The sequence below is a fragment of the Coenobita brevimanus genome, chromosome 21 (assembly GCF_032717465.1).
Source record: "Coenobita brevimanus isolate Jiangsu-jjx chromosome 21, ASM3271746v2, whole genome shotgun sequence".
In the NCBI taxonomy this organism is placed as follows: Eukaryota; Metazoa; Arthropoda; class Malacostraca; order Decapoda; family Coenobitidae; genus Coenobita; species Coenobita brevimanus.
Genome location: NC_136974.1, coordinates 23900116 through 23910373, shown reverse-complemented (window position 1 = coordinate 23910373; position 10258 = coordinate 23900116). Strand labels below are relative to the sequence as shown.

General features: G+C 40.9%; 2 pseudogenes; both read right to left on the bottom strand.

Moving 5' to 3' along the window:
* Positions 1 to 576: 576 nt before the first annotated feature.
* Positions 577 to 1587, bottom strand: LOC145392118 (SCAN domain-containing protein 3-like; annotated as a pseudogene).
* On the bottom strand, positions 1586 to 2598 carry LOC145392117 (KRAB domain-containing protein 2-like; annotated as a pseudogene).
* Positions 2599 to 10258: the final 7660 nt, after the last annotated feature.

The following is a 10258-nucleotide window of genomic DNA, read 5'->3' as shown; positions in this document are numbered from 1 at the left end:
ATATATATATATATATATATATATATATATATATATATATATATATATATATATATATATATTTTACGGTCATTTTGCGAAATTGGTAATTTTGCAAAATGCCCGGCCATTATGCAAAAAGACCAAATCCGTGGTCAATTTGCAAAATGACGTAAATATCTGGGCATTTTGCAAAAGAACCAAAGTTTTGGTCTTTTTACAAAATCACCAGCATTATCGTTGGTCAGTTTGCAAAATGACCAAACAGCAAGTAGCCAGTTGAAAAAAAAAGGCGAGTAAACGATAAAAGGTAGTGAACGTAAAATAGAACAAGTTGAAAGAAAGGCGAGTAAACGATCAAAGGAAGTGAACGTAAAATAGAACAAGTTTATTCATTCTTAGAAAATACAATAAACCTTAAAAAGTATGTTTATTCAACCTTCATTATATATATATATATATATATATATATATATATATATATATATATATATATATATATATATATATATTTACAGAAAATGGTCTTACATCCTTAAGCGTGTGTGTGTGTGTGTGTGTGTGTGTGTGTGTGTGTGTGTGTGTGTGTGTGTGTGTATCGGACTTGTTAGCGCAAGAGGCACTGCATTTGCATCTGCTGTTGCATAAAACATTGTTTTTAAAACACTTGCAGTGTCTGGTCAAACATGACTTAGAGCAAGAGCATTTAGCAAATCCCTGACCTTGTCCCATGGATTCTGCAATAGCTACTTCCCGCAGACTTACTTCCCGCTCCTGTACTACATCTTCTATCGAAAGGAATATTTCTACACATTGAGTAAATTGGTTGAAAGTGTACACCTGCTTAAGCAGGCCGTGCTTTGTGCCAAGCTCGCACGTGCCATTGTCCAATGCCTGAACAACAACGGCCTTCACATTAGGAAACTCTGCACGTCCGTGGTCAACTAATGGAACAGGAACCATCACAGTGTCCCCTGCGTGGGCTGGTTTAAATCGCCTCACAGAATTATCCATCATTTTCTTAGCTTGTTTCTGTTGTTCTATGTTGGACTTCATTTGTTCAGTATGAATACTGCGATTCCGATTGCAGATGGAACAGAGCACAGACTCATCAGCATCTTCATTCATCACAGAACACTGAAAATAAGAGTGACATGGGTTCCCACACACCTTGCACACATTTGAACCAAAGTAGCTTTTACCACAGAAGATGCAGTTAATGACAGCGGATGGTTCTTCTTGCTCTTCAGCACCTATCTCTTCCTCCTCTGTATCTGCGTCCTCCTCATTGACAACACGTAGTGCTTCTGCAAGCTGCTCCTCCGTCTACATACCGTCCATGATTTCCTCTGGTACAGAAGATGCGTCAACACCAAGACGAGCCTTCTGTCCATACATAGCCTCATATGGTGTTCTTCCAATTCCGGAGTGAAAGCGGGTGTTTTTCTTCCACTGGACAAAGCGCAGTCCCTGTGACCAATGTGTAGTGTTGTTGTCCTTCATCCAACATGCAAGAATTGCTTCAATATCCCTGTTGGCTCGTTCCACCAAGCCCTGCGATTGTGAACGTTGTGGTTTGCCATGAACCAGCTTACACTCTGGCACATCACCAGAACTTCCTTGATAAGCTGAAAATTAAAACGGTGAACATCAAACTTTGTCATATATATTACCTCGCTAAGTTTTTGGTGTCTTTTTGTGACCATGTCTGATATTTCTGCTAAGTTTTATGAAAATTGGTTGATTTAAAGAAATAATATATTCTATACCTTATTTGAGAATTCTCTACCATTGTCAGACTGCAGGATATGGGGGGTTCCTTTGTCAAAGAAAATGTCAACGAGGTGGAAAGCAACCTCTTCAGCAGTTTTCGTCTGTAGAACCCGAAGACACACCATCTTGGTCAAGTGATCCTGATAGTTGAGTTTGAAACGATGTTTCCCATCTGGCTGGCTCTGCATATCGATCAAGTCGACCTACAAACAGACCGAATCGGACCCATTTTAGGGAAACTTTCAGGTCCTTTATGGCAATTCGTAATTAACTTCAAACTCTTTTACATTGGTATGATGTGCGGAAATACAACATTATTCTTTCCTAACAAATACGGCCTTAACCAGTGCTTGTTTACTAACCTGAGCTCGTGAGTTCATGCTGTTTGAGACAATTGGCTTGACAATCACAGCCTTGCGTACAGTGTTTTTTTTTCAGCTGACACTCCTCACACAACTGTAAATACAACCGTATTTGGGATCTTGAAATATTGGCATATTTTTCACTTGTTTCCTTAAACACAACAGTTCTACCTCCATGCCCACTTGCACGATGAACAGCATCGATCACAACGAACACAATTTCAGCGCATACGAATCTAAGCTGAGTTCCCTTTTTCTGCAGTTTCTGAACGGTGATACTTTCAAATGTGACCTCAAGAATTTTATATTTTCGTAACAACCGATAGTCCTTCTGCGTCTTTTTCATGTTAGGACGTTTAAGTTCATTCAAACGAATCAGAATTTGTTCGTATTCATTTCTTGACAACAAACTCGAAGTATTTAATGCTTTGTTTTCCTCAGCCGTTACCAGCTTTGTATAAAAAACACTTCTTTTATTTTCCATTGTACAGATTTTCAGAGTATAATAAAATACACACAAAGTAATGGGAATAGCACCACGTTGCCCGTCCTTGCCTGACCTTCAGCAGTGCCTGACTGATAACGGCCTCACCAGTCAGCTCCCATTACTACTATCCGACGCACACACAAACACACACACACACACACACTCGTTTACTCTCCTTTTTTTTAACTGGATACTTCCTGTTTGGACATTTTGCAAACTGACCAACGATAATGCTGGTGATTTTGTAAAAAGACCAAAACCTTGGTACTTTTGCAAAATGCCCAGATATTTAGGTCATTTTGCAAATTGACCACGGATTTGGTCTTTTTGCATAATGGCCGGGCATTTTGCAAAATGACCAATTTCGCAAAATGACCGTAACATATATATATATATATATATATATATATATATATATATATATATATATATATATATATTTTGTTACATAGCCTATGATTTCATCATCCTTTGTGTAATTCTAACGTACAGTATGCTGCATGTTTGATCACGAGCGTGTTCTACCTCATTCCCCCCCTCCTCCCTTATAGTAGAGTAAGTCGTTCTTTCTGTTGTTCAGAGCAGGAGTGTCAACTCTTTGTCCCCTCTGGCTTCATTTGCGCGTCCTTCTTACAAGTTGTATCAAGCTCTGCCGGCCCCTATATAATGAGCTCAGTCTCTGCATTAATTGCCACTTAGATCTACTCCTCATTTTGTTCACATCTCTGTCCTCCCCTGTACAGTTGTTATTATTGTGAGTGCTCAGGAAGTCTCCAACCATCTAGCAGCTGTGTAATTTGAGTATTACCGTTATTACATTTTTTCCTTGTACTGTATAGCATAAGGTGTTGATTCGTAGGCCTAGTGAGGTTATTGTGATTCATGTGTTTTTGTCAGTCATTTTTGAAAATATTTTGTATCTGTAATAATATATCTTGCATTCACTGAGTATTATCCGGTATTCTCATTTTATCAGGGCTGACTTAGATAAATTTACTCATGCTAATTTCATATTGCAGTTAACCATATATTTAACCTGTTTTTTGCCATTACATTACCCTTATGAGTCCTGAATGTTTTGTTGTTAGTTTGAGCATTAAACTTTAACTTGTAATTTTACCTAACTCTTTTGTTTTGAACCTGGAACTTTACGGGACAGTAGTGTTTTTTAGTATTCTCACTTAAAGTGTACATTATCTTTCTCTGTTCCATAACAATATATATATATATATATATATATATATATATATATATATATATATATATATATATATATATATATATATATATATATATTACGCACATACTGCAGGAGGAAAAATGCAGTGCTTGGGTTTATTTGAATCGCAAAAAGGAAGGGATGTGTCGGCTTGTAGGAATTCCTCAACTAGTCACTAATATATCAGCTTATTGGAACCCCACAGCTGATCATCAATTTATATATCAGCTTAGACGTGACTGCACTGTTCCAAGCAAGGTTATCAAGATATAATGTTCCGCCTAGTTGAAGTCACTTCCGGCTGACACTCTCCACCAAATATCTTCTCACACTGGAGATGGTGGGAATCAGTGTAGATCCTGTCAAAGGAATGGTAGAGGCAGCGTGTGCAGGTGAACTGAAAACTGAGCAGATTTATCTCTCTTTATTGGCCACAGAAAGATACAACTGCGACACAGAGAGAACCCAGAGTAAATACGCCCCTCTCGTTTGAATGATAAATGCATTCTCTCTAGCTGGCAGGCTTCCCCACTGCGAGTGGCGCTGAGGTCAGCATAAATCAGTGGTGCCAAACCACACAGACAACTGGCATTTATACATGAATAGAAGCATCACAACTTATCATGTGCATTATACACCTCAATAAAGTAGTATTGATTACATAAAAGTATACTAACAGGGTAAATATTTCCCCGAAGACTTTAAACATATATACAAGTCACATTTCTCTATCGCCTTCCCTTTACCCTCGTTGTTTATGATAGAAAATGCTGGGCTTTGCAAGTCTGATCGCTCATCCATACCCATGCCACACTTATAGTAAGATGGTGTTTGGTTAATTATCATCACACTATATTACACACTTGTTAATTATGGTTAAACACCTTTGTATAATATGTAAAAATTGTGTTAGACTACAACTCATCATGGAAACGATGCCCGGCACCAGAACATTGCTCGGCCACACCTTTTCAACGTCCCTGTCGACATTGTTGTCCTAATATCGTGTAGCCTAACCAATGTGTAGGGTAGCTAACTATGCAGGCAAGTCCATTTGCGATCCGCGAGTACGGACCCGTGGTTTTAGTGGTTTCTTATTCGGCCTCGTAGATAGTAGCCCCAAATACAAACGCAAGACAAGACCACAATAAGTAGAAGACCAACGCCAGGACCAAAATAGGAAGGAGAAAGGTATGAAAGGATATGGGACAGTACATATGGTTCTAAATCAGTCTTGTTCAGGTGGGTGAGGAACTGTATCTCTTTGAACACACGAGACAGCTTGTTCACATTCAAGGTAGAAACATTGAATGAAGGTAAAAAGGGTCGTAACTGGGACGAAAAGTTCACTGACAAGGCTAGATGGTGCTTGTTAGGTAGAACTGCTATCTCTTTACTGTGCAACTCACAATAATTGGGTGCAACATAGTAACCCATTACCGTAAGGAACTGGTTTTGTGAGGCACATGTGAGTGTTATGTCCTCTGTCTCAGGAAAGAAGAAGTATTGTTTCTCATGTACATGAGCATGGAAAAGTGACTTCAATTGAATGGGTTGGAAAGTGCAATGTTGCAGTGCAGAGGAAGTGTTTGTGTCCAACAAGGTCATCTTACACTTTTCTACCCCTGACGGAATGAAGACAAAATGGAAAGCAGGACATACATGGGGATCAAGAAATAAGGCCTTACACAGTCATTTCTGCTATATACCCTTTGTCATCCAACACAACTAACACATCTGGTCCCTCATTCAGAATGGCACGTGTATTGTTAGTAATAGCAAAAAGGAAAGGAATGAACTACCATGCATGGTATGTTACAGCATTCCTCATAGGTGCCAATATCAGGATGCCATCATGAGTCAACTGGGCCTCTAACAATGGGTAATAATATTCCAGTTGACTCATACCAAAAAGTGGCATAAATCCATGCTTCACCATAGCTACGTCAAGAGCATTGATTAAAATGTGAGTAGGAAGCAATAAAGCATTAACCTTATTCAAACTTGCATCAATTAAGCCATCCACCATATTGGCTGCATGCGACTCAAAAGCAGTGGTTGACTCATCGAGAGCATGTAAGTACTCAGCGATTAACACTAAGTTAGTCAGGGTTGGTAGGTTGGTTTGGATGTTGTTCACAACTCCTACGAGATGGTTGGTAGTCTTAAGTATCTCGTTAGCTTTGTTAGTGAACTCACCGAAATGTTCATATGTGTGTATGATTAGCCTGTTATTTGCCTTTGCTGCCAATGCCAAATCATGCATCTGTCTACCCAATTGCACTACGTCCTTGTCTAACACTGTACCAAAAAGCTTTTGAGACAGGATACCTAGGAGATCCACATGTCCTCTAGTACGTGCATGGACATGCTTGGAAAGATCAGAATTTGCATTAGGTAAAGTGACATGCAATTTAGTGAGCCTATCTGTGATCCTATCTATATGTCCAGTGTGAAGCTCGGATATACCATGCAAGGTTTGTACCAGAGCTTCACTGTCCGAAGTTGTCAACTGTGGGTATCAGTTAACCCGAGGCGTCCTGTCAATGTATGGGTACATTGCAACATTTTGCATTTGCCAGTCCCATCGACGTACTGGTACGTCGTGCAATTGCAAAGTTCATAATTTGCACAATTTTCAATTTTCGAGCGTGACTTTTCGTACGTATACCTTCCTCTTTTCCTCTACAAGATGCCAAGCAGGGACAATGCCTTACACCACATAACCTCCCTAACCCCGCACGCCATTGTCTCGGCAATTCACCTGTTACCAGTGACCTGGCCAATAAAGACTTTCAGAGCCAGAGTGATTCCCCAGTCGATGACAATGTGGAGGACAAAGTTTACATAGCATTAGGGGAAGAAACAGTCAGAATTGATGATCAGGTAATGTGGCAAAAGAAGGTCAGGTATGTTGATGTGTTTGGTGAGTGAAACAATGCTTATAATGCCTATATTATTGTTTGAAAACCAATATACTCTTGTACTACATATAAATTCGTACCAAGTAAATAAATACTGTTTATGAGTGGTGTGAAATAGATACCCTCCCATAGAACTCGTTTTCTTTGGTGCCAGCCTGTTAGAAAACCCAGTCAGGTAAGGATGTCTGCTACCTGGATTGAGCATTTTAAACCTCAGGTGAGTGATTTCTCTATGAAATTTCGATGTTTCTCTCCAAAAGCGGAGGTTTTAGCCAAAAAAAATTTTCTAAAATACCTCGGGATTGGGGGGTGTCGGAGGTGCGAAATAGCTCGGGACGTGACAGGTTAAATAACTTGCTGACTTCCAACAGTTGCTGTCTGAGGTGAAACAATCCCTTAGAGACCTCTTTAACAGAATCTGGTGCTTGGAGATATCCTTCCATTGGACAGTAGATGCATACTGCATCCTCTACCACCATTACCTCTCCAAGTGGGCTCTTCAGTGCTCCTGGCATCAACGCAGTCGTGTCCGTGTCCGACGTTGTTCCATAGGTCCACTCCAAGCAATGCGAGAGGAGTACAAGCGTGAGCTACATGTCTGTAAGAGATGATACTCCCTTCATTGCTCTTACTGTGGGATCGTAGCTTGCTGCGATACCTTGGTTAGGGACAGGTACGGACGACGACATAGACTGCGATGAAGACAGAGGGGACAACACATCAGACGATTGGTTAGTTAGGCTTAGCTCTTGACTTATTGGCTTGATCCTGTCAGCATGTACTACCTCTTGAGTTCCATTAGCATCATCCCTTATTCAATAAGTATGTCCATGCACGTGTTCCACAATGGTATATGGTCCGTGGAACTTAGGTTTGAGCTTGGAAGTTCTCATAGGGTTGTTGATCATAACCTTCTGGCCTATCTCCAACGTCTTTTCTTGACTACCTTTGTGTTGTCTCACCATCATCTCCACTCTTGAGGCTTTTAATCTTTTTTGTACTTCATTATGTATGCATTGGAACTTTGTAAGCTGGACTTTGGCATAATTCTCTTGATTATACACTGGGGCAAAAGGTCCAGCCAGCAAATCGTAGGGTAACATCTTCTCCTCTCCTCCTGTTTGTCCTCCCCACCAGACCATTGCCCTTGGGACTGTAAGGCATAACAAAGACTCGCCTTACCCCATACGTACGACAGATTTCCTCTAACACTTGGTTACGAAATTAACTGCCATTATCGCTGAGGATTACCTTGGGTGTAGAGTACAGACAAATCACTGAGGTTACAAAAGCATGTGACACCTCCTCTGCAGTTTTCGTCTGTAAAGGTGCTAAAACAGTGAATCGAGAAAAATGGTCCACTGCCACCAATACATAGCTTGAGCCTTGATGACTCCTTGGCAACGTGTGTATGATTTTATTTACTTCTGCATGCAGCCCTGAGCTTTTCCCAAATTAACCTGGTGGCCCAGTTTTTCCCGACTGGCAAGAACAATTGAGCAATAGTCCATAGAATGAGAACACCGCCCATGGATAACACACCATCTTTGTGTTCATGCCATGCAGAAGGAAAATTCACCTGAGTTTGCATGCCAATGATGTTAGTATTCATGCCCCATGGATTAACAGTAGGATCCTGGGTTTCCATGCCAATACTGTTAGTATTCATGCCCCATGGATTAGCATAAGGAACATTAGCAAATAAATGGTCTTGTCCTTGCTGTCCAAAGGTTAATGGTGAACTGAACATGCATGAGGTGTAAGTGGGGTATGTGAGTGGTTGCATTGCTAGCAGAGATTATTGGATCTTGAGTATCCTGAGCGACCAAGGGTGCTGTTGTAGCCTGTTCAACGTCCACAGTCTCTTCACTTTGAGTACCCTCATTAGCAAGACTAGTAGCCATTTTGGACATAACTGAACTTGCAGGAACTGTAGAATAAGAGGGACCAGAATGCAAATGCAAAATGTTTAAGTCCCCACTATCCAGTTCCTCAGAAGTGTCCTGACTATCTTCAGCCCCAAATTTCCCTCACTACATAAAGTTTGGATGCTCTTAACCAAAGTCTCAGTCCAAAGTCTCAATCCACTCACAAAATTCTGAGCCTAATTCACTAGACTCTACATCCCTCGTCGTTGGTTTGTCTGAATCTCCCCTTAATTTTCGTCCCCATTTCTTCACTGTATCCATCTAACCTTGTCAGAATTTATTCCCTTCCCAGTTACAGGAAAAATTAAACTGACAAATAGATTTGTTATGGCTTTTAGCAATAGAGAATGGGAAACAGACAAGATGTATAGAAAATGTATCTATTTAGGGGAATCTGAGAAACGTTTATTTTTACTCACATTTCCTAACTAACATGTGCTGCTTAAAAAGTGTATCTGAATGTTCACTGTGCATGTACACTACCTAGGTGTCAGATGATGCTGAAGTTCCCGGTGGATTTGTACTGCAAGTCCACACACTCCGCCAGGTTTCTTCTCCAACCACATGATGATCCTCTCCCCACGCTGGTCCTCAGGTGACTGCGAGACGCTGCACACACACAGCCACACAGCCCATACACCAGACACTTGTCCCGCCTCACTCCAGCCTCCACATCCAGAGTTGCCAGATGTGTGTAGACGATACCACCCTTCACCGCACTGGCCTCGGTCATGAGAGCAAGATAATTGCCATTTTGCGCTTGAAGTTAGAGATATCTTGCTCAGGCAGAGATAGAGAGAGAATGAGATTAATTACTCTGATATATCTGCTCCACTTACTCGCTCCGCAATTAGTCCCTTTGCAACAGGAGAGTAAGATTTTCTGTTTCACCTGCAGGATCACGAGCGGTTGCAAGGGGTTTCACTGCACAAATCCCTTTGGCACCTTGTCGTATCCTAGCACTGAACACCAATATTAAGTGTCGGTTTGTGTGGATCCCTCAACTGACCACCAATATTATGTATCAGCCTAGACGTGACTGCACTGTTCCAAGCAAGGTTATCAAGATATAATATTCCACCTGGTCAAAGTTACTTCCGGCTGACACTCTCCACCAAATATCTTCTCACACTGGAGATGGTGGGAATCAGTATAGATCCTGTTGAAAGAATGGTGTGTGCAGGTGTACTGAAAACTGAGCAGAATTATCTCTCTGTATTGGCCACAGAAAGATACAACTGCGACACAGAGAGAACCCAGAGTAAATACGTCCCTCTTGTTTGAATGATAAGTGCGTTCCCTCTAGCTGGCCGGCTTCCCCACTGGGAGTGGCACTGAGGTCAGCATAAATCAGAGGTGCCAAACCCCACAGACAACTGGCATTTATACATGAATAGAAGCATCACAACTATATCATGCACATTATGCACCTCAATAAAGCAGTATTGATTACATAAAAGTATATCAACAGGGTAAATATTTCCCCCAAGACTTTAAACATATATACAAATCACATTTCTCTATCGCCTTCCCTTTACCCTCGTTGTTTATGATAGAAAATGCTGGGCTTTGCAAGTCTGATCGCT